Below are 24,233 nucleotides of genomic sequence, written 5' to 3'. Positions count from 1 at the left end.
TTTACTTTCACTCAACAAATATTTACTAAGTATATACTGTGTACCAGGCAGAGAAATGAACCAGGAAACAATTTTCCCAGCAAAGGTCTCACCAAGGCTCTTAATGACTCTCCACTTTATGACTCCCTATTTTCTGTAGTGTATCAGTTAAAAAGGATATTCTCCTGAACCTCAGCAAAACCAAAAACAGTTGATATACAATAGCTATGTTTATTTTATTTTTTGCTTTTTTGGGGGTGGGGGGGCAGCACCCACAGCATATGGAGGTTCCCAGGCTTGGGGTCGAAGTGGAGCTGTAGCCGCTGGCCTATGCCACAGCAACAGCAACACCAGGTCCGAGCCACATCTGAGACCTACACCACAGCTCACAGCAACACTAGGTCCTTAACTCACTGAGCAAGTCTATGGATCAAACCTGCATCCTCATGGATCCTAGTCAAATGTGTTTCCAGTGAGCCATGACGGGAACTCCACAAGAGTTAGGTTTTTAAAGTTGTTGCAAACACTGAAGCACTGTCCTAGAAAAAATACGTGGTTAGGTTCCTATAATCCCCTGGTCACATTTTCATCAACTTATCAATACATATACTTGTTTTATGTGTGTTTCTATTTAAAGACATCTTTTTTTAAAACATAGGTGACCCTTGAACAATGCAGGAGTTGAAGTGCCTAAACCTCGCAGCTGAAAATTCACATATCATTTACGAGTGGCCTTCCATATACGCTGTCCCTCCCTCACCCTCATGGTGCTCCATCTACAGATTCAACCAGCTACACACTGCATAGTACTGAGGTATCATTACTAAAAAAATTCCAATATAAGTGGACTCATATGGTTCACACCCCTATTGTTCAAGGGTCAACTATACTGTTGAGTCATTAACACTGAACGCGCTGCCAACACCACAGTGATTCATGCCTAAACTACGCTTATCTAATGTTATTTTCTCCATAAAGCATGTCACAGCCTTTCTGAGTTTAGGAACGCTAGACAGCACTGTAGCACTACAACTGGGAGCAAATTTAAACAGTAAAATCACCCTGAAAACACAAAAATAGGCCTTAAAAAACAAATCAAGAAGGCAGAACAGCTAGTGTGACTTTAGCTGGGAACATGCCCCTCGGGTGACTCAAAATTTTTGCCACTCTACACGAGCACACGTCCTTTAATGAACGGCAAAGCACCACAGATATTCATTTGGGGGCTACAGATAAATTTTAGCAAGCAGACAAATCTGCAAGTAAGGAATCTGGGAATAATGAGGATCAATGCTAATTAATGAAGGAAATTTTTCTCTTTAAAGGTATTCCAGTACAATAAGTGAGTAAAACACAATAAAATTCAAATACCATCATTATGCAACTCCTAGTGAATTAATGGGACTAGGCAAGGATCATCAATTTTCACTAACATTACAAAAAGAAAACAACCCTTGATCTTTCTAATGGAAGAAAGAATGAAATGGAATCTGATCAAATCTCTACATCTCACAAGCAATTTACAGGAAAGACAGAGGACAATGCTTTTTTACTCCTTAATTTTAAGATAGTCCGTTTTTTAATCTGATGTCCTCAAGGGCAGGGATCATAATTCATTTGACTTTGTCTCCCTATTATCTATTATAATATATAACAAACGGCAGCCATTTGTTACAAGTTTGTTGAAGAAATGAGCAATGAATGAACAAATGAACTGTTCTTAGAAGTTTAAGAATGTTAATTTTGGAGATCCCTTGCGGCGCAGTGAGTTAAGGATCCAGCATTGTCACTGAAGCAGCTCAGGCCTCTGTGGTTCAGGTTTGATCCCTGGCCCAGCAACTTCCACATGCCACAGGTACGGCCAATAAATGAATAAACAAACAAACAAATAAATAATTACATGATCATCCCCTTTCCAAATAAAGGAGGAAAGCAAAAGCTATGGGTAGGCAGGCAATTTACAGCTCTGAGAGATATTACAAGCAAGTGGAATAACACCTCACAAACCAAAGGTCATTTAAACTTTTCAGGTTTCCAAAACATAGCTATGCATCAGAAGAAAAAAATTCACCAATGGAAGTCACAAAATTTATATTCTGTTCATTAAACAATAAGATCCCCTATATGCCAATTTAATTTCAATTTAATTCTAATAAGTTTACACAAATCAAACTTAAAGTAGAAAATTTGAGGTGACTAATAAAAACAAGAGAGAACAGGAAGAAAACACCTCATATGCCCCAATAAGTTCATAGACATCTACGCATAACAATACCTTATAACTGATGTTCAGAAAGAGAGCCCTGAATCAGAAAGAAAAAAAACCTGATTAGGCTTAGAAAACACTGTAAAAAGCGTACTACCATGTAAAGTTTATCATTTTCAATACAAACAAATTTAAATTAGAAAATATTTTAGCACGAACTCAATTTTCTAATTTATCTAATAGGTCATTCCCTAATAATGCCAAATAAATGAGAAAGTAGTTGAGGAAAGTCAGTAGCTATTTCATGCATGCTTCTCCTAAGAACGTTACATTCTTTCCTCTTAACTACAGTGCTTACTTCCTAATTTATAAAAATATACAATTATAAACAACAATCTGGGTAAGGCAAAAGCCACAGATTTTAACCATTCAATGGATAAAGAAGATATGGTACATTTATATAATGGAATATTACTCAGCCATTAAAAAGCATGAAATAATGTCATTTGCAGCAATATGGATAGACCTAGAGATGATCATACCAACTGAAGTAAATCAGATAGAAAAAGACAAATATCATATGACCTATATGTGGAATCTAATAAAAAGTAATACAAAAGAAATTATTTGCAAAATAGAAACAGACTCACAGATTTCAAAATCAAATTTATGGTTACCAAAAGGGCAATGTGAGGGGGAGGGATAAATGAGGAGTTTGGGATTAATATATACACACTACCATATATAAAATAGATAACTAAAAAGTACCTACCGTATAGCACAGGGAACTATACTTAACATTCTGTTATAACCTGTATGGGAAAAGAATCTGAGAAAGAATGGATATACATCTAGGTGATTTGCTGTATACCTGACACTAACAACATTGCAAGTATAATTCAATAAAATTTTTAAAAAATAAAAAGTCATTCAAGGGTACTAGCATTTCAAAAATTCAATTATGAAGCTAATACTTTCAACTCTCATCACAGAAAGGACTTAATAGCATAACTGACAGTAAATCATAAATGACCTAGTTGACAACTACAAAACTGTGGAATGAAACATCAACAGGTGACAGAAACAAGCCGAAAGTATAACCACTTAACCAAAGGATTTCCCTCTGCCCAGTTCAAACCAAAAGAATCTATCCCCAAAGTAAATGCTGCAGCCTGAAGGTAGAGACACATAATTGATCCAAAGGTACCTTAGTCCCCAGTATGAGCAAAAGGGTTAAGTCCTAGTTTTTCTTGCATTATCTTAGCAAGAAAGAATAGTTCCAAAGCATACTGAAAATCGTATTCACTCACTGGAAAGTCAGGCTCGCCTAAATCACACTCTCTGTCCGACAGACCTACAGCAATAAAAACGTCATGTTCAGAATTAATGTTACTGTCAAAATAGTCTGTTGTACAATCAAACTGACAAATTACTAAAAAATAATTCAATGGAGCCAATTTAAATTTTTGTATGGCTTATTACTGGAACACTTCTACATTACTGGTGGGAATGCAAAATTATATAGCTGCTCTGGAAAACAGCTTCCTATAAAGTTAAACATACACTTGACATATGACTTAACAATTCCACTAGAAATTTACCCAACAGAAATGAAAACTCAGATTCACAAAAAGAAACAACAAACAAATAAAAAACTGCACACAAAGTCTTGTGGTAACTTTATTCACAATCACAAACCTGAAATAGTACTTCAAGTGGTGAGTGCACAAACACGCTTAGGAGCATCCATAAGATGGAATATTGCTCAGCAACAAAAAGAAACTACTGATACACACTACAACATGGATGAATCTCAAATACATTCCGCAACATAGAAGAAGACGGATTCAAAAAGCTACATACCACATGATTCAATTTTTATGATACCTAGCAAAGTTATAGGAATAGAGCAGTGCTTGCTAGGGGCTACAAGTAGGAGAAGGGGTTGACAACAAAGGGGCAGCATAAGGAGAGTTCCCTTCATGGCTCAGCATTTAACGAACCTGACTAGAATCCATGAGGATGCAGGTTCAATACCTGGCCTCACTCAGTGGGTTAAAGATCCGGCATTGCCAAGAGCTATGGTGTAGGTTGCAGACTCGGCTTGGATCCCACGTTGCTGTGGCTATGGCACAGACCAGCAGCTGTAGCTCCAATGGGACCCCTAGACAGGGAACTTCCATATGCCGAGGGTGAGGCCCTAAAAAAGAAAGGGGATGGGGGGAAGGGGCAGCATGAGACAATATTTGATGATGACGAAATTGTTTTGAATTTCTATTGTGAGGGAGACTCGATTCTGCTGTGTGAAAATTTTAAAAAGATAGAACTTTATCAAACACATAAAAAAGTCTTACAACAAAATAATTAACTGAAATGCTCAAAAAAAACAGAATATTTCCTTTAATTAAATTTTCTGACTTGTTCATGAAATACATTTAATTTCAACTTGTCACTGTAAAAAAATGCATTATCTTTCTATAATGCCTTTCTCTACATTTATGCTTGAGTCAATAAGCCAGAGGCTTATGTGTATTATTTTATTTAAATTAGGCCCAATTTATTTGTTTGAAATTTGTCTCATATAACTGCGATGATGCAAACTAAATTGGTTTGGGATGAGCACGGTGCCTCAGGAGGCATTTAATCAAGGTTACCCATGTTAAAAATTCTCCCTGATAAAAAAGATGAAAATGATTAATCTATTCACTCAACAAATAAGTGATCATTAGAGGCCTATTATATACCAAACACAGGAAATACAAATGGCAAATAAGACCATCACAGTCCCTGACATGACACAGCTTAACCAAACAATAATATGAGCCATAATCTGCCCCTACAAGAGAATTACAGTGCTTTCAGAGCACAAAGCAAGTGCACATAAGCTAACAATGCAAGGTCTAAATCTCCCATTAGGATCTATACCTTAAAGTGCCTGGTATCTGGGTAAACACAAAAACACATGCTTATCACCTCACTGCCCCTCACTATTTAAGGATGGAAAGAAAGCAAAGATCATATACACAGGACACTGTCCCTACACAAAGAGTGCAATGATCACTCCTCTATAGGCAAGTTCTCTTTAGGAAACTATTGCAATATGCAGATTTACTTCTCTCACTTTTTCGGTCATCATTTTTCTGATACAGAATTCAGTAAGTACGAACTGCTCTTTGCTGAGGAATATTACTTTCACGAGGTGAGGGGTGGGGTGCGGAGAGGCAGGTAAATAATAAAGAAGAGAAAAGAAAAAACAAAAACAAAAACAGACAGGATAAGGGAGAAAGAAGCCAGAGAGGTAGAAAGGCTTTTGCAGTGAACTCTTTAAAAACAAATTAAGGAAGTTTAAAGAAACTAAAATAGAGGCACTGCAACCGCACCCCTCCTTCTTTCGGTTATGAGAAAGGAAGCCAAGATATGTAAAAAGAGGGCTGTCTGCAGGTGCTTTGACATGAAGTTACAATGTACAGAGGTAAAATTATATAACCCCCCAGGACTAGAGAGAGTGTGATGAATACTCAGCTATGCCAAAGTTACTCGAAACATTTTCCATCTCAAGCATCCTAATCACACCACGTTTCTGGGACCACTGTGAACCCCATTAGACCAGGGTTATGGGGTGTCAAAGACTCAGTGTCAAAAAAAAAACCAGAAAAGCTTTCAACAGCTACTGAAGAAATAAACACAAATTAAAATAAAGTGCCTCTTGGTGTAAACATATTTACAAGAGTAAAAAGCAAAAGAAATTTATAGGCATCTTACTCAAACTCCATCACAGAGGAGTAAAATGCTGTGTAACTTCTATCAAGAAATAAATGGCAAAAGCAAATTAATGCAATTCCGCAGTTCCTTTTCCAGAGTTCTTGTAAGTAAACAAGTTTGGAATTCAGAATTTTAGAGCATTTCTGACAGGTGATATAGTGTGAACACCAGGGGTTTTTTTTGTTTTTTGTTTTTTGTTTTTGTTTTGTTTTTGTCTTTTTAGGGCACACCCGCAGTATATGGAGGTTCCCAAGAAGCTAGAGGTCGAATCAGAGCTGCAGCTGCCAGCCTACACCACAGCCACAGCCACACAGGATCTGACCCACACCAAACTCACAGCAACGCTGGATCCTTAACCCACTGAGCAATGCCAGGGATTGAACGTGGGTCCTCATGGATGCTGGTCAGATTTGTTTTCGCTGAGCCACAACGGGAACTCCTATACCATATAGTTTATACATTTATATTTATTTTATAACAACCATAGAGAAAGCTAGAATGGGACAGAGGAGTCTAAGACAACACCCTGTGATTAAACACTATTTCTGTGGTGAAACCTACAAATAAATGAAATAAAGACACACTGTTCACAACATGTTTTATGAAGGAAATCACTTTGTGCCAAATACACAAGAAAAAAACTTTTGGTTTTCAGAGCATTTTGGATGTCAGAATTGCTGATAAGGAATTATGGTCCTATGGAATAGTACCATTATCCCCTTACAAATTATATATGCAAAATGTAACTGGTAACCTCTTCATTGTGTGCTGCTTTTGTTGTGGTATTCTGATAAACTCAAAATAATTCTAAAAGCCTTCCATAGGTTCACACATAATATGTCCTCTACGAGTATATACCCTTAAATTTCTCTACCAGAAACTCTACCAGGGTAGTTTACAGAAAGCTAATCCTTGAAATTTATAAAAGAAATGCTAAATCCAATTTTGCCACCAAGCAAAAAAAAATGCTCATGAAATGGAATTTAGTATATTGAACTCATCTTAAAATCACTTGCTCTCATTTAAAATGTGTCACAAGAAAAATGCTGTAACGACTAAGCGTGTTCCTGACCTAGGAAGTATTGGCAAATGAGTCACCTTGGACCCTGAATAGCCATAAATGACAAGACACAATAACCATAAATCCCTGTTATCATAGTATATTCATATGTATGCATTTACTGAGTCTATACAATTCAAACAATATAATATATACACAATACACTATAAGTGAAGTACCAAACTATTTCAACTGAGGGGAGAAACAGAGACAATTCCTCATCAACAATACTAAAAAAGAATGGTAAAAGTCCAGTTATACTAAATAACCATTAAGGCCCCTTCCATCCTTACGTTTCATGAAAAATACAACTCAATGATATTGTAATTAAGAGAAATAGAAGATAAAACTAATCAAATTTCAATGAGCAACTTATACTAACTTTAAAGATATGACTGCTTTTATCACTTACATTTCTTAGGAAGTAAGTGAACTGGTGGTATCTTAACTGGTGCCTTAATTTATTCTTGATAAGCTTCCCTTTAACAAATCTTCCAAACTTCACAACTCCTTTAATTTTGGTGCTACAGTTTTAAAAAGCTGCTAATGAACAATAAGTATAGTGGCCTCACTAAGGATTCTGAGTATGAAACTATGAAGAGACTTCACTTCATTAACCTGGTCCTCTTACACATATTTTCTATGCATTTCTGGTCTTATTTACATATCCCCATCCCCAATTAAAAAGAGAAGCTGAGGGAGTTCCTGCTGTAGCGCAGCAGGTAATAATCCAGCATTGGTTTGCTCCCCACCTGGAAACTTCCATTTACCATTGGTGCAGCCAGAAAAAGAAAAAGAGAGAAAGGAAGGAAAAAAAAAAAAAAACTTGAGGAATTCCCCTGTGGCAAAGCAGGTTAAGAAAGAAGACGGCAGTGTTTTCACTGCAGTGGCTTGGGTCTCTGCTGCAGCACCGGTTTGATCCAGGCTGGGAACTTCCACATGCCTTGGGCGCAGCCAACAACAAAAAAGGGGGGAAGGGGCTTGAAAGTAAAAGGGAGTACTTTTTTCAACAAGAACTAAGAGATGTGTACAAAGAGAAACAGAAATCAGTCATTTTCGACCTTGAGGCACACTGGAATCACCTGTAGAAATCCTAATATCAATCAACGCTCTGGTTCAAACACAAATGAGCATGGGCAGAATCACAGTATCTGTCATTTTTTAAACCTCCCCAGAAAATGTTAATGAGAAGCTGGGGCTGAGAACCACGGAGACAAGCTGCCTTCTCCACAAACCCTTGTCTCTCATCTACTGGTAGGTGTTAGCACACCCAGTCCTACGGCCAGGACTGAAAGCACTGTCTTTAAAATTGTCCAATTTGTCTTCTCTCATTTACTCTCTCACAGAGAAAAATTTACCAACTTTCAGTTGGAAGATTTTTTTAAAGGGGATATAGTAACATTTATTTTATTTGATGTTTTCATTCCCAATGCTCAGGATTTCATTCTTCCAGGCGGTTTTCAGAAAACAACCTTCATTAGTATTTAGATTAATAGCATACAGTAAACACACAACACACATTCCAGTTGTCAATATTCAACGAATTATCAGAAAATACTCAAAAGAACAGGTTTAAAGAGTGGATTACATCTGACATTTTAACTACAAATATTTTCAGAACCTCAAATATATAAAGAAATATTAGCCACGATATGTCCTGAGTCTTACGATAGAAAAAGAACTCAGTAAACACTCTACCATTTTTTAAAATAAAAACTGGCATTACAAGATTCTACATCTTCAAGATTTACTCTTTGGGGGGAGGGGAGTCATAATGTTTTCAGAACCCTGGAATAAAAGGAGAAAATAAAATGTTTTATACAAATATGCATCTACAAATATCAGGATGCGGGGGTTATGTGCTTTGGGGTTGTTTTTTTGGGGCCACACCTGCATCATATGGAAGTTCCCAAGCTAGGGGTGGAATCAGAGCTGCAGCTGCCAGCCTACACCACAGCAACACCAAATCCGAGTTACATCTGGGACCTATGCCACAGCCTGCTGCAACACCAGCGAGTTACATCTGGGACCTATGCCACAGCCTGCTGCAACACCAGATTCTTAACCTCAGTGATTGAGGCCAGGGATCGAAGTGAATCCTCGTGAATACCAGTCAGGTTCTTAACCCACTGGGCCACATGGGACCTCAGGGTTTTTGTTTTTTTTTTTTTTCAATGTCACCAACAACTGATACCTACTAGTTTCACCTCCAAAACAATACAAGGCTATTTTTGCATGTCAAATTAGGATTTTATTAAAAGACCTTACAGCCATATATTTGCACACTATAAGATTAGTGGAACATTAGGAATTTTTTTCTCCTCTTTCCCTACAACATTACCTACTACATCTGCCTACTATTTCACAGTACTGTTTTTTTGCTTTGTTTTGTTTTTACTTTTTAGAGCTCCACCTGTGGCATATGGAGGTTCCCAGGCTAGGGGTCAAATCAGAGCTGCAGGTGCCAGCCTACACCACAGCCACAGCAACTTGCGATATGAGCCATGCCTGCAATCTCTACCCACAGCTCAGGGCAATAACCAATCCCCAACTCACTGAGGGAGGCCAGGGATCAAATCCATATCCTCATGGATACTAGTTGGATTTGTTTCCAATGAGCCATAATGGGAAGTCCCCAGGGTTTTTTTTTTTTCCCAATGTCACCAACAACTGATACCTACTAGTTTCACCTCCAACACAATACAAAGCTATTTTTGCATGACAAATTAGGGTTTTTATTAAAAGGCCTTACAGCCATGTATTTGCACACCATAAGACTAGTAGAACTTAGGAATTTTTTTCTCTTCTCTCCCTATAACATTACCTACTACATTTGCCTAGTATTTTAAAGCATTCACTGCTAGAATATAAATAAGTATCTCACTTAAATAAAAAATAAACATGACACAGACTAGCCATAAGGGAAAAAACATTTTCACTTCCCTTTTCACTAAAAGAAACTCTGACTATACCTCTGACTCCAATATATCATACTCTGATACTCTACCAAGTATACCACCGGAGGTTACAACCAAAGAAATTTAAAAAAAGATAATAAAATATTTACAAAATATCATGAAGTCAACTACTGTTATAAAATAAACTTGTATTCAGGAGTTGCTGTAGCGGCTCAGCGGTTAACGAATCCGACTAGGAACCATGAGGTTTCAGGTTCGATCCCTGGCCTCGCTCAGTGGGTTAAGGATCCAAGAAATGGCAAAAAGACAAAATAAATAAATAAATACACACACACACACACACACACACACACACACACGTATTGAAAGGTATCATATGGCCAAGTGCAACCTAAAATTTTTTTTTTATTATTATTATTATTATTTTTGTCTGTTTGCCTTTTCTGGAGCCGCTCCCTTGGGAGCGGCATATGGAGGTTCCCAGGCTAGGGGTCGAATTGGAGTTATAGCCGCCAGCCTATGCCACAGCCTCAGCAATGTGGGATCCGAGCCACGTCTGCAACCTACACCGCAGCTCATGGCAAGGCTGGATCCTTAACTCACTGAGCAAGGCCAGGGATCGAACCTGAAACCTCATGGTTCCTAGTCGGATTCGTTAACCACTGAGCCACGACAGGAACTCCCCCCACAACCTAAAATTTTAAGATGAATAATTTTAGCAAGCCCAATTTAAAAAATAAATACTATTACAAAGTATCAGTGCATTCAAGGCACACTATTCAAAGTAATAAAAAATAGTTTTGCAGTGCAGCAGGTTAAGGATCTGGCATTGTCATTGCTGTGGCGTGGGTTCGATCCCTGGCCCAGGAACTTCTGCATGTCAAGGGCTCAACAGAAAAAAAGAAAAAAGAAAAAAATGTACAGTTCAATGAAAGCAGAATTATATGTTAATCTAGGTTGGCAGAAAACATCCTATCCCAGGATTTTATTTTCTTCCCTCAAAAAAGAAAATTACTATTTTTTTCCAATGGTAAAAATAATGCATAATCACAGATGAAAATCCGAACAATACAGAGAAGCATGAAGTGTAAAAATAAAAATCATTCTATTTATAAATAATTATCATTAATGCAAATATCATTCCAGAAAATGGATGATTTATTCTGTATATTTACAACTGTAACAAATACAAGAATTACAACTAATTCTGTATATTAACTCTGTATTTATACATACCTGTATCTCCATATATATCTCCATATATATATATACACACACACATACACATACAAAAACTCTTTTACGTATACTGAAAACAAATCTTTAAGAAAACAACTTTCTTGAAAATAAAAGTACATAAATTATTCCAAGCACTCATTCTGCTTCTGCATTTTCATTTCAGCAAGTCCAACCTGAAGGTTAGTGTGTATATGTGTGGTGTGTTTATATATATGTGCTTTGTTGTCAACTCCTTGAAAAGATTAAAAGATTTGTCTGCTGGTTTTACTTAAACACACATACACAAAGACAGAGACCAACTCTGGCTACAATTTTCCAAACCCTGACAGCACAAATATCTGCATTAAAAGCAGTTGGCTAAATGGCTTCACGTAACTAACCCACAGTCCTGAGCAAAACTGCCAAGTAGACATATCTTTTCATGGCCTCCCACCTTTTGATCAGAAAGAGCACCACACTATCAGTGAGGCTAGGAGAGTTCCACCAACCAGGTCTGTAATTTAAGTACGTCACTCAACCTTCCCATGATTCAGTTCAATTCTAAAAGTCTGTGATTCTGGCCACCTCTCCCCCGCCTCCCCACTCTGCCATTTTTTTTCTTTTTTCTGCACTCAAGATATGTATCCTCCTATCTCGCTGGGATTCCCCTGATTCAAAATAAACCATTTCTCTGACTAACAAATTCCCATTTCCTCAATGTACTTATTCTCCTCCAGGTGTGACAAAGAAATCTGATGAGATAAAGATGTGGGCGAGTACTGTCGAGGAAAGAGGGCAGCGACCCAGAAAAAAATTTAAATAAGTTAACAGGTACAAAATTTTAATTTACAGTTAAAATAGTTTTATGAGTTCCACAAAAAAAGTATAATCTTACAACTTAGATAACTGATTTTATTGAGTCAAAGTTAGTCAATAAGAAAACGAGCAGCCTTCTCAGCTCCTAAAATATTCATACATGAGCATATTTAAGATAGTAATATAGAAGCAGCTTTCTAATCTTTCAAATATTACCTTTGCACAACACTTTAAAGTTCAAAGTGCCTTTATATGCATTATGTATATTCACGCATGAAAATAAATGATGTGGTGGCCGCTAGTGATTGTCTAACATCTATGTCCACTGTATTATTCCTTCCCACAATTTTTTTTTTTTTTTAAGAATATCCTCCCTCCACAACGTAACTCCAGGAAATGTGACCCCAACTGCAGAGGATATATCCTTATTAGTAGAAAAGAACCATTATCACCCTGTTCCCCTAGTCATAAGTGGTTTGGAAATGTACGTGACCTAATTCTGGTCAATAAAACATGAAGGGCAAGTATGCCAGCAGGCTTGGGCCAAAGATGTCCTGGTCAGGGCAAATCTAGATGTGATCTTGCTACTAGACTAAAGATGAATTCTACACAGAGAGGAAAGCAGAGCCAAGCAAATTACACAGAGGCTAACCAATACTCTAAAAAAAAGAGCTCTTCTTCCATCTTTCAGTGTTTCATTTCAGGAGCTGTTTGCATTTCAGGCACTGTAATGTGGCGACACCAAGATAAAAAGTATACCCCATCTACCTTTCCTTCTCCAAACTAGACCTCCTTCGGGTACACCTAATGGTTTTCCTTTCCAACTAGCCTGAACTAGGCAAGAAAGGCAAGCTGCAGACTGTTGGACCAACACGCTTTGCACGAAGCTCGAGTGTTCCTGGTACACATCAAGGGTATGGCATTTCCTCTTCCAAAGGACAACTTCCTCCACCAATTCACTCCCACAGTTTCTACTCAGGTTGAGGAGATGGTATATTTATAAGAAGGCTGCTCTCCAACCCTGGGATGCTATGTCAAAGCTGAAAAGTAACATATAACATCAGCAAAGAGACTCTATCAGGAAATATGTTAGAATCACAGACTGATCATCTGACTTGATAATTAAACGATGCTCCCTAAAATATGAATGACTACAGGTTCAGGAATACCAGTATTTCTTTCTTTTTAAAAAAGAGGATGCTGTTAAATAAACCTCTGTGAGAGAGTATAAACCAGGTGATGTTTTAGAAGTAGATACCCCCTTTAACAAATTATGATGAACCAACAGTTCCTAAGTTAGTTAAAAAGAGGAATCATAAAAAACTACATGCCTTAAACATTTTAATGCAACTAAAACATAAAAATGTACATTCACAAGACAGTCTCTGAGTGCAGGGCCTGAGTCTATGAACTGTAATTCTATTTTATCTTTCTTGCAAAAACCATACCCATAGTACATCACCTGTGATTTCCTGTTTCTGTTTCTTCAACATGGAAAGACTTAAAACACTTAAAAGCAATTTTACTAAAGAATCTTTTTAAATTTTTAGGGTTTTTCCCCCTAATCATTTAAAGTTATTTCACCCATACCTATTTCAACTATAATTGATTTTAGCTACTCACCTGTTTTCAAAGTAACCACTGGTTCTCATATAAACACCTTTCGGCCTTCACAGTTCACTGAATACTGTTTCATTAAACTATGTAATTACAACATCAAGTACAACTAACTACCATTAACAATTTGTTGGGTACAAATACGAATGATTTTTGGTAAATATATAATAACCGGTGGGAATAAAAGTTCAAAAACAAACTAGCGGTTAGTCTACTGTCATTTAAACTTGGCAGGGGCATCAAGCAGTCAATAAAGAGTAAATCTTAAAGCTTTTGAGTGGATTAAGGACAGGTGAGTTCACAGTCTCCTGTCAATAGGCTATCCTCAAGTCTTCACTTATTCTGTGCACCAATCAACCCTCTAACAACTCACATCTCTCAGCAACTTCTTAATGTAAGAGAAGATTTACACAGTGCCTACTATATGCCATGCATCGCATCTTGGCATTTTATGCGCATTTTCTCAGTATTGATGAAGAGCACCAATGGCAGATGAACTCTCTCTCCTTCCTGCCTTTTTTTTTTTCAAATATAGCTATTCAGCTAAGGAAAGGAGTTCAACACAGAGTCTGCTAACATGTAACAAATTTGAATACAACTAAAAGTCTGACATTACCTTCCTAAATAAAAAAGCATTAGAAATTTGTGTTTAAGAAAAAAGAGTATCTATCATAAGATTTTACCCAATTACAGTAAAAGCCATACATCAAAGTAGATGTGATTTAGTCATGTGGACCTAACTCAGCTATAGATTTTCATTAAATTATAACTATGTGATACATGATTAGTAAAGAAAATGACCAAAATTTGTGTCTTATCTGGTACATAAACACTTCATGTTCACTGTTAAGAATTCATTCTCAAGGAGTTCCCACTGTGGCACAGCAGAAACGAATGCAACTGGGAACCATGATGCTGCGAGTTCGATCCCTGGCCTCACTCAGTGGGTTAAGGATCCGGTACTGCCCTGAGCTGTGGTGTAGGTCGCAGATGCGGCTCAGATCCTGCATTGCTGTGGCTGTGGCGTAGGCCGGCAGCTGTAGCTCTGATTGGATCCCTATCCTATGGAACCTCCATGTGCCGCCAGTGTGGCCCTAAAAAAAAAAAAAATTCTTTCTCAGAACTGAAATGACAGGCAGAGAGTGGAAGGAGAGAATATAATCAGTCACTTAATACAGTTTAAGAGCAAATCACTACATACCTTCCTTAGGTCCCATAATAGGAGGAAACCCAAATATTTATTGTTCCTAAATCTCGGCTTTGAGAAGGAAGCTGGAAAAAAACATGGCTAACAGCAGTCTCCACTATGTCTATAAACTTATCCGGCCCTACATATCTGTCTCATTCCACATTTTCTGAGTAGTTCAGAGGCTCTCCAAAGTGACTTCACATTAACAGACAATACACACTTGATTTCTACACATTAATGATCCTGAGAATGGTTCTTTGCTACAGATCAGCACAAAAGTGATACTCCAAGGTAGCTTACGGTTCTAAGGCTAGAACAGTATCATCTCCTCCTAGAGGTTCTCTACAATTACAGATCTTACAGATACCCCAAAACCACCATTTCCAAAGAAATTACCTCTTGGAGAACCAATACCCAAACACATATTAACCACACCAATCAATACTACTAAGTGCCAACTCCGTAAGAAAAGACAAAGATTAATGTGACGTCAGAAAAATACATTTAAATATGCACTCTGATTTCCAAAGTATCTTTTTTTCTTTTTTTTTTTGGTCTTTTGCCTTTTTAGGGCCGCGCTGGCAGCATATGGTTTTTTGGGGGGGTTTTTTGTCTTTTGTCTTTATAGGCCACACCCACGGCATATGGAGGTTCCCAGGCTAGGGGTCTAATCAGAGCTGTTGCTGCCGGCCTAAACCACAGCCACAACAATGCCAGATCCAAGCCGCATCTGCGCCCTACACCACAGCTCATGGCAACGCCAGATCCTTAACCCACTGAGCAGCAAGGCCAGGGATTGAACCCACAACCTCATGGTTCCTAGTTGGATTCCTTTCCACTGCGCCACGACAGGAACTCCAAGGTATATATCTTAAACAGGTTGCTTATATTCTAGAAGATTCTGTTTCCTACTGTCAAAAGCAAGAGTTATACCACCTAACTCATTGAGTTGTCCTAACAGTATCATTTATGGTCCGTAGGCAAAGCAGACACTTAATCAACTATAACAAAGTATGATTTTTATTGGAAGGTTCAAGATCCAAATTTAGTTATAACAAGCCCTTACTGAATTCTAAGAAACAACAGTAAAAAGCTACCGAACAATCTTCCCTGTAACAGGACTACATGATGACACATGTAGTACACATGTTGTAAGGGTGATATTTCTCTAAAGACTCGTTTGATAATGATTAAGTTCTGGGTTAATTTTTTTTTTTTTTAGGTTCACCAATACATAAGAGGAATAAAGACCTTATACAGAGTTATCTGGAACTATGGAAGTTTCTCATGTTGTCATCTTACTGTTACAGTCAATTTTCTTCCCATGTAGATACCTCACATTTCACTTTATCCATAGCAAATTTCACCTCAAAATGTATTAACAATAATATCACTATCCAGAGACCTGTATTTTGTAATTTAATATTACAGTATTCCCTCTATTTAGTTTGATACATCCTTTTGGGAAGCCCTTGGAAACTACTAAACAATCACTTGTTCTTTTCTGAAAAAATCTGCATCAATAAATACATGAGAATGATGGTCTATTCCCAGCATGGAGGGGATTACAGAGAGGACTTAGAGAAGAAAATGGAAAGCTTCCCATTTCCTCTCGAATCACGTGTTTATAGTCTAGATTTATTTCACATAAAACCAATTACAACGCCACACACTCACATCCAAATGCAAACAAAAAAATACGATAAGCCCCATATGAACTGTTTTAGATTATAAACTCTTCTGTTTTCCTCTATTAGCATGCATGATAACAAATTCACTATTGTGTTATAATTTTTTCCTTTAAACTTACTAGCCTTATTTGACTACCTACTCCCTATCGGCACACAATAAATACACTTGGACGTGCATACCTCAAACTGACATTTTTAAATACAAGGCATTCTAGACATCCGTGGACATTCTCCACCGAATTTTACAGCTTTATCTCCCACAAATACCTTCAGGCACAGCAGCCTTACATCCAGCCTAACAAGCCTCATCACACCCAACCAACATGCCTGTGCTCACGCTGTTCCCTTCACCTACAGAACTAACTCCCACACAGCCAGAGCGATGTTGACCATTAAAATATTTTAAGGCCCAAATGGCGTATTACAGCTCTAAACTCAATCATAATTCCTCAGTCAAAAATTAGTATCTCTCTCTCTCACACACACATACACACACACCATGTTTCCATGCATCTCTAATAAATCCCACAGGAGTCCTGTGTTGCAATTATTTCTGTGCAAGACTGCTTCTCCCTTCAAGGTAGCTCCTGGGTCTTATTCCTCTTCATGTTTCTACCCACTCTTCTTTCCTTAACACGTACTATAAGTTTCTTGCGTAAAGGTTCAGGTTGAACTAAACCACTCCTTTGTTCTAATGCTACTACTTTTCTTTAAAGGAATAAATGATTTTCATATGTTGAAGATTGTGTCAACAATTAATGTTGCAAATTTACTTATGAAAATGTCAATAATTACATAATGCATCAATTTTTAAGCTGATGAATGGCAGAAGAGGTCAATGAGCACAATAAATCATCAGTAAAAATAATCCTTTTCCAAGATTTCCCCAAGTCTTACATGTATCAACATTAAAATTAACCTTTCTGTCCCCCATTCTAATAAGAATTACTTATACCTGAGGCATATCCAGAAATGCAAGCTCCCTGAAGGCACAAGTGTCTATACACTCTGCTGGGAACCTATGCCAAAGCCATGCAATTTATTATACACCTTTCTTCCAATGCCCATAAATACAATTTTCATCCTTTGTGGAATTATAAAGGCTAATGTATATAAAATACGCAGATAATTTATCTCAGCTCCGAATACAATTGGAGCACAGTTTGGGAGTAATTATATAATACACTAAGCACATCTCTCTCCAACCCCCTCCCCCAAAAAACATATTAAGAATGTCACAAAAGAAACCTGATTTTTGGTGGGAAATGTTTTCTGAAACTGGCCTCGCATCTTATAACTTTTGTGATATTTTTCTTTCACAATCTGTTTCTTTATAGGGAAAACAAATATCCTTTACTAATTCGATATTTTTAATTTTAAAAAGTCTTCCAACTTAGATACAGTTTAACCTCTTTTACTATCTGTGGGCAAGTGCCATTCCTATTACAAGAAGTAGTTGCAAACGTACAAGAAATAAGTATTGACTTATTTTAACTTATTAAAAATCAGGAGGTGTTTAATTTTCCAATTAAAGTCAATGTTCTAAAAACCAAAGGTTAGAAAGGGGTCACTTGCTGACCAGCCTTGGTACTCATTACGACAGAGTTAAAACTAATTCGCACAGTGTAGCAACAGTAGCCATCTCCCACACAGACTCTCTCTCCCACCCATTAACTTTTCCTCCTTCCTTGGGAGAATTGGAATGATCGTAACAGAGGCCTAACCACCCCCATCCCAGGAGCAAACACACATTTCCATCACTACCCCACAAAAAAGAAAAGTGGGGGCTGTGGACTAAGCCAACGCTTCTCTGTGCCACTTCCCCCTGCAAGTGGGATAAACAAACAAATGAGCACCCTAACAGTAACAATCGGAGTAATTTGGTTTCCCCGACTAATGCCTCGGTTAAGTTTTGAGCTAAGTCAAAAGCTCTATCAAATAGGTAAATCCCTGCCCCCCCGTAAAACAAACACCCCATCGGGAAGTTTCCCCCTGAAACGAATGCGGCCCCCGACACCTCCTTCCAGCCGACCGATGGCTCCCTCCCTGCTGCCTAAAATCCCCACTCCAAAGGTAATTGTCTGGACACTATTGAGGAGCCCCGGGGGCTGCGCTCCCGACCTCCAGACCCTCCCCCAAAAGCCTCAGCCTTTTCCAAGCTCGCCCACCTCCCCCCTGTCCCCACCCCCGCCGCACCACTCGGGCAACTTCTGCAGCCAGCCCGTCCGGCCGCCCTCGGCCCCCTCCCTGCCCAGCAAGCCCTCTGCGCCCTCGCCCCCCAGCTGAGGCCCCCTCCCGCCCGCGCCTCGGCGCCGCCTGCCCAGGTCCTCGCCCACCCCTGCCCGAGGCCCCGGCCGGCGGCGCCGCCCCCGCCGCACCCCACCCCACCCCGCCCGGGACCCCAGTCCGCCCAGCCCCACCCGGGCAGGAGGGAGCCACGATCACGCCGAGGCGGCCGCCGGGCCGGGGCCGCCCGCCCGGTCCCTAACGCGGCGGGGGCTTTACCTCAGAGGCGCGGCCGCGAGCAGCGGGGTCTGTCCCGGGCGCGGGCGGAGCCCCCCGGTCCGTCAGTCAGCGGCGATGGGGGCAGCGGCGGCGGCACATCGCACCCGCCGGCGGCCAGAGGAGGAAAGCGAGCCACGCAGGGAGGGAGCGAGGGAGGCAGGGGGGAAGGAACAAGCGAGGGAGGGAACGCAGCTCGGCTCGCACTCGGTTCCCGCACTACTGCCGGTGCGTCCTACCGCCGCCTCTGGCCGGAGAGTCGCCGCCTGGGCCGCTGCTGTAGCCACTGATGCAGCCGGGAATGAATGCACAGCGGCGCCTCGCTTATCCGGAGGTCAAACATCCTTTTGCCTCAGGCATCCGGATCGGCGCCGGACCCGGAAGTGAACGCTTGGGAAAAAAATTAAAAAGGAAAGCAAGCGTCTCTCCACCAGCAGCGGCCCTAAAAGCTGCCCGCATCAGCGAAAAGAGCCGAGTAGAGCCGAAGGTTACACCGACTTGCTCCTATTGGTCGGCTCGCCGACCGGAAGAAACACATTGCGCTCATTGGCTGGCAAGGCCTAGAAGGCCAAGCCACGCCCCCCTCCCCACCTCCGCACGAGCCTTTCGTGTAGGGGGCTTGTGGAGTAGTCGTGGATACGCGTTTGTTTTACTGGGTGAGGCCTTGCGGGTAGAAGCTTGGCGAGGTCTCTGGAGAAAATTGGAAGAAAAAGCTCGCATGGTTTATATGAGCTATGAAAAGTTCCCCGCTGCTCCAATGAGCGGAGAACCTAAGGGCGCCATTGTGCCAAGTCAGGGTGCTGAGGTTTTCCATTGTGTGCCCAGCACAGCCCTCCAGGTGCCAAAGAATTTTAGGGCCTGGCTTGATGAAGCGACATCCCTGGATTGACATTTTCCCTGCTTTTTTATGTCTCAGTGGTATATAAGTGATTCAGCTGCCTGTAAACAGAAATTGAAATAGAAATTGTGGCTCACGTTTGCATTCTATTTGCTTTCTATAGAGAACATTGTGATCTTAGGCAATCCTCTATCTTTATAGTAAGGTGGAACTTACTGTCTCAATTTTTCTAATGAACCTCCTGAAGTTTCTAGATGCGAGACACCACTCAAGACATCAAGTTGTAAAACACAAACTGGAACAAATGTTTTCTGACTCCACTCTCTAGTTGCTGATTTACATTCTTTCTCTTCTGGTTATCTGGGATGAAGATATGTTACAGTGGAAGACGTCAATTGAAATCTATCCACCATGAAGGCATTGTAGAGGACTCGAACTATAATTTTTTTAAATTGTTGAATAAATGGTTTTCAAGAGTCAGAAATTAAGGCGTGCATGAAGAAAAATCACGACCTCGTGCTATGCTAAAAATTTATCAAAAGTTTTGATATGTTGATACACTCACTGTATCAAAAAAGTCCTCTCCCTCTCTCTCAATTTCTCCCTCTCACACGCTAAAAACCCAAAAGGCTCCAGTGAAATGAATGCACTTTAAAATAATTGAGATTTCATCTTGTTCGCCCTTTCTACCTTAGCCAGATGGGTGTGATAAGGTCAGTGTGTATCTTCAGAAGGGTAGTTAGTATGAAGAGATGCCGTTTTTGTTTACATAGTACAACACTGCCTTTTTTTTTGCCTCAAGCTTTCTCAAACTGGAGGTTATGAAGTGGCTGATATCACCAGTCTTAGAGGAGTAGTGGTATTAAGAGCACTCATGTGTTTATGACACTATGGTTAGAGACTCAAAAGCAACTAAGATTTATGCGTGCCCAGACTTGGGAATAATTTGTCTAATAAATACTACATCTCAACATTTCTGATATATCCCAAAACTCAATACTAGACAAGAAACAAAGTTAACCCTGCCTCTCTACATGGAGAAGAAACGCCATAGAGGGAACTCCAAGTGTTGTCATCAACAAACAAGCCATGTTACATTCTCTGCCTCAAAAAACTCAATTTAGATCAAGAACATCTCCACTGACTCCTCAAAGTTCAGATAAATGTTTAAGAATACAGGTATATAAATAGATCATCAAATCACATTTTTTTTTCTTTTTAGGGCCACATCTGTGGCATATGGAAGTTCATAGGCTAGGGGTCAAGTCAGAACTGCAGCTGCTGGCCTACACCACAGCCACAGCAACACTGGATCTGAGCTGCCTCTGTGACCTACACCTCAGCTCATGGCAATGCCAGATCCTTAACCCACCAAGTGAGGCCAGGGATCAAACTGGTACTCTCATAGATGCTAGTCATGTTTGTAACCCACTGAGCCACAAAGGAAACTCCCATCAAATCACATTTTTAAATTATATATGGATAAGAATAAATGTTTATGTTTTCAAACCCTTCAATGAAGATATTTTTTTAATTAAAATTTGACCTAGAAACTCCTATAAATTAAAATTGTCAGGTAACCTTGGTAGGAAGCAATGAAATTAACTTGTAAGAAAAAAAATGGCCATATGAAAACAACCTGTGCTAAAGAGGCAAAGTCCAAGCTGCAGGTATCTCAACCAAAATTCTTTGTTTTGTAGCATGATGTCTCAACACAAGCAGACAGATCATAATTTTCCTGTTGCTATGTTTTACATCAGATATAGTTAATTGTCTGTGTTACCCCATGTTTCCTAGCATTTGCCACTTATCAGGTGTTTATATACTACTAATATTTCTCATGTTTCCCAAAGAACTGTGATATTTTTACTACCCAAAATTTTATTCTATTGAATTTACATCTCTGTAAGTAAATATTTGTTCCACCATTTAGGCATGCAACAACTATTGTGATTACTACAAACAAAACAGGACAAAAGTAAAAGAAGGTTTACTCACACATTTCTATTAAAACAAGGGGGGAAAGTTACTTCAAAATGACTCAGCCCAAGATTATGAATTCCTTAGGAAAAAACAATTTATCAAGTGGGAATTTGAGAAGGGAAGAAAAAGAAAGCAAAATATCTGGGAGCCTTTAATTTCACATCTGAGATCACGTAAATGTTCTAGTAGCTCCCTTATGTCTGTTGATTCTTCTGTTACTATTTCTCTCTCTTACCCTCTGCACACTCAGCCATGACAACATACACACACACACACACAGAGAGAAGCATGTGCGAACGCACACATGCGCACACACACACACACACACACACACACACACACACACACACACACACACACTGGAGTAGGAATAAGACCTTCAATTAAAGTTTTAATCAGGAAAACTATTCCATTTCCTTCTTTCTCCCAGTTGAAATCTTATTGCTTACAGAAAAAGAAAATGGCCAGCTTTACTTTCCACAAGATATACCTACCAATCTGTCTCTCAAGCAAACCACTTACAGGACATGAAAAGAAAATATTTTGTCAAAAGATAAATACAAATTTCCAGGGTATTAAAGATTATGAGCACTAACACATGTATTTGTGTTATAATCATTCTCTTCTCTAGCCTTCATATATACCATCTAGACAGTCTCCTAAGCCAAATTTGTTTTGCATGGATTGATCGAGAAATACCCTAAAAATACAAATAAGCAGCAAAGACTAATCAACACTCTTATTTTGTTGCAGTGTATCTCAATGATGTGGCCAATCTGGCTGAGTTAAATACAGGCAGATATTTCCCAATAATACTGAAACAACCAAAATTTGCACACACTGTGATTTTCATGATTCTATTAGATTCTGACAACAACCTATGAAGTCATATAGCAGCTATTATTACCTTTCTCCCTCTTAGTAAAGAGGGATGATGGTCTCGAAGAGATTAATTCACTTGCCCAAGAGGATATGGTAAGTGATAAACTGTTAAAGACAAAATATAAAATACTGAAATTAAAATCTCTACAAAAACTTTTCAAAATAAAAACAGAGGAAACATTCATTTACCTGGAGGAAAGATGTAATTAAGAAAAAGTAAATAGTCATACAACTGGAAGTTATATGATAAGTGCTGCTAGGGAGGTAATGCACAACAGTTAATACAATTAACACTTCTGTGTGTTATATATCAAAGCTGTTATGAGAGTAAATCCTGAGAGTTCTCATCACAAGGGAAAAAATGTTTTTTCCCTTTTCCTTTATTTTATATCTGTATAAGACGATGGATATTCCCTAAAGTTATTGCCATAAGCATTTCATGATGTATGTAGGTCAAATTATTATGTTGTACACCTTAATCTTACACAGTGCCATTTGTCAATTATATATCAATAAAACTGGAAGAGAAAAAAAATTTTAAGCTATGTTGTTCCCCCCCCCAAAAAAAATGTATTTTTTTTAAACGTTTAAAGAAGAAGAAATGAAGAAGTAAATGGTTAGGAAGAAACAGGAAGAATGCAAAATAAGACACGGTAATAGTAGCCAAAGCCTGGGAGCAAAACAGCATATTTTACTAAGACTAGAAAAATAACCTGTTCCCCAGTCAAGCCTGCAGTCACAGGAGGCAAAGGAAGGATTCTGGGAGAAAGCCAGTCACAGACAGCAGCTAGGTCAGGTTTGGGGAAAGCTGTCACTTAGCAACCTTTCCTTCGGATTGTCATGTGTGCAACCAGAATCAAAACACTAGCTTATACATCCCAGGAAGGATGATTTTAAGTATTTTGTAGTTGGCCAAAATGAAAGTACAAGAATCACAGAACTTTTCTGAGAAGATTTATTGTATTTTATAATCATATATTTAATAGACTCCTTGTCTTGGCTCAGACTGTCATAAAATATCATAAACTAGGTGGATTAAAAAACAGAAATTCATTTTCTCACAGTTCTGGAGGCCGGAAGTCTTGAGACCAGGCTGCCAGCATCGTGACATTCCTGTGAGAGTGGATCTTTCTGGCTTTCTCAAGGCTGGCTGTCTTCTCACTGTGTGCCCTTATGACCTTTCCTCTGGGCGTGATCTCTTCTAAAAAAGGCACTAATTCCATCACGAGAACCCCACCCACATGACTTCATCTAAACCTAATTACCTCCAAAAGGCCTCATCTCAAAATACTAGGACATTAGGGGTGAGGGTGTCAACATACAAATTTTGGGGGGAGACAGTCAGTCCAAGGTATTCCTCAAAGGAATACTTTCCATGTAGAAAGTACATTATCTATAAATGAAAGAAAAGATCAAGGTTAAACAGGATGTAAATAAGGCAAGACAATTGGTAAACAGCATAACATTAAAACTTCATATAGAAAAAGAATATATTCTTAAAGGAAAGAATTTCAGTAAATAAAACTGTCTATAGAGAAAAGCTACAAACACCATGAAAAGTGTAAAAGTGTC

At 39.0% G+C, this 24,233-nt stretch overlaps 1 protein-coding gene across 11 annotated transcripts in view; it reads right to left on the bottom strand.

The window, feature by feature from the left end:
- Positions 1-22,710, bottom strand: part of CSNK1G3 (casein kinase 1 gamma 3) — a 115,812-nt gene extending 93,102 nt beyond the window's left edge. For 5 of the 11 annotated variants that reach the window (XM_021084688.1, XM_021084695.1, XM_021084693.1 and 2 more), the window contains exon 1: positions 18,962-19,319. The gene's annotated coding sequence lies outside the window, so the exon portion shown is untranslated. Of the gene's footprint in view, positions 1-18,961; positions 19,431-22,686 lie in introns of those variants that run through there. The other 6 variants (XM_021084697.1, XM_021084699.1, XM_021084691.1 and 3 more) reach the window with 5 other exon arrangements.

Source organism: Sus scrofa, chromosome 2, assembly GCF_000003025.6.
Source record: "Sus scrofa isolate TJ Tabasco breed Duroc chromosome 2, Sscrofa11.1, whole genome shotgun sequence".
Lineage (NCBI taxonomy): Eukaryota > Metazoa > Chordata > Mammalia > Artiodactyla > Suidae > Sus > Sus scrofa.
This window is presented reverse-complemented; position numbering and strand designations above follow the sequence as displayed.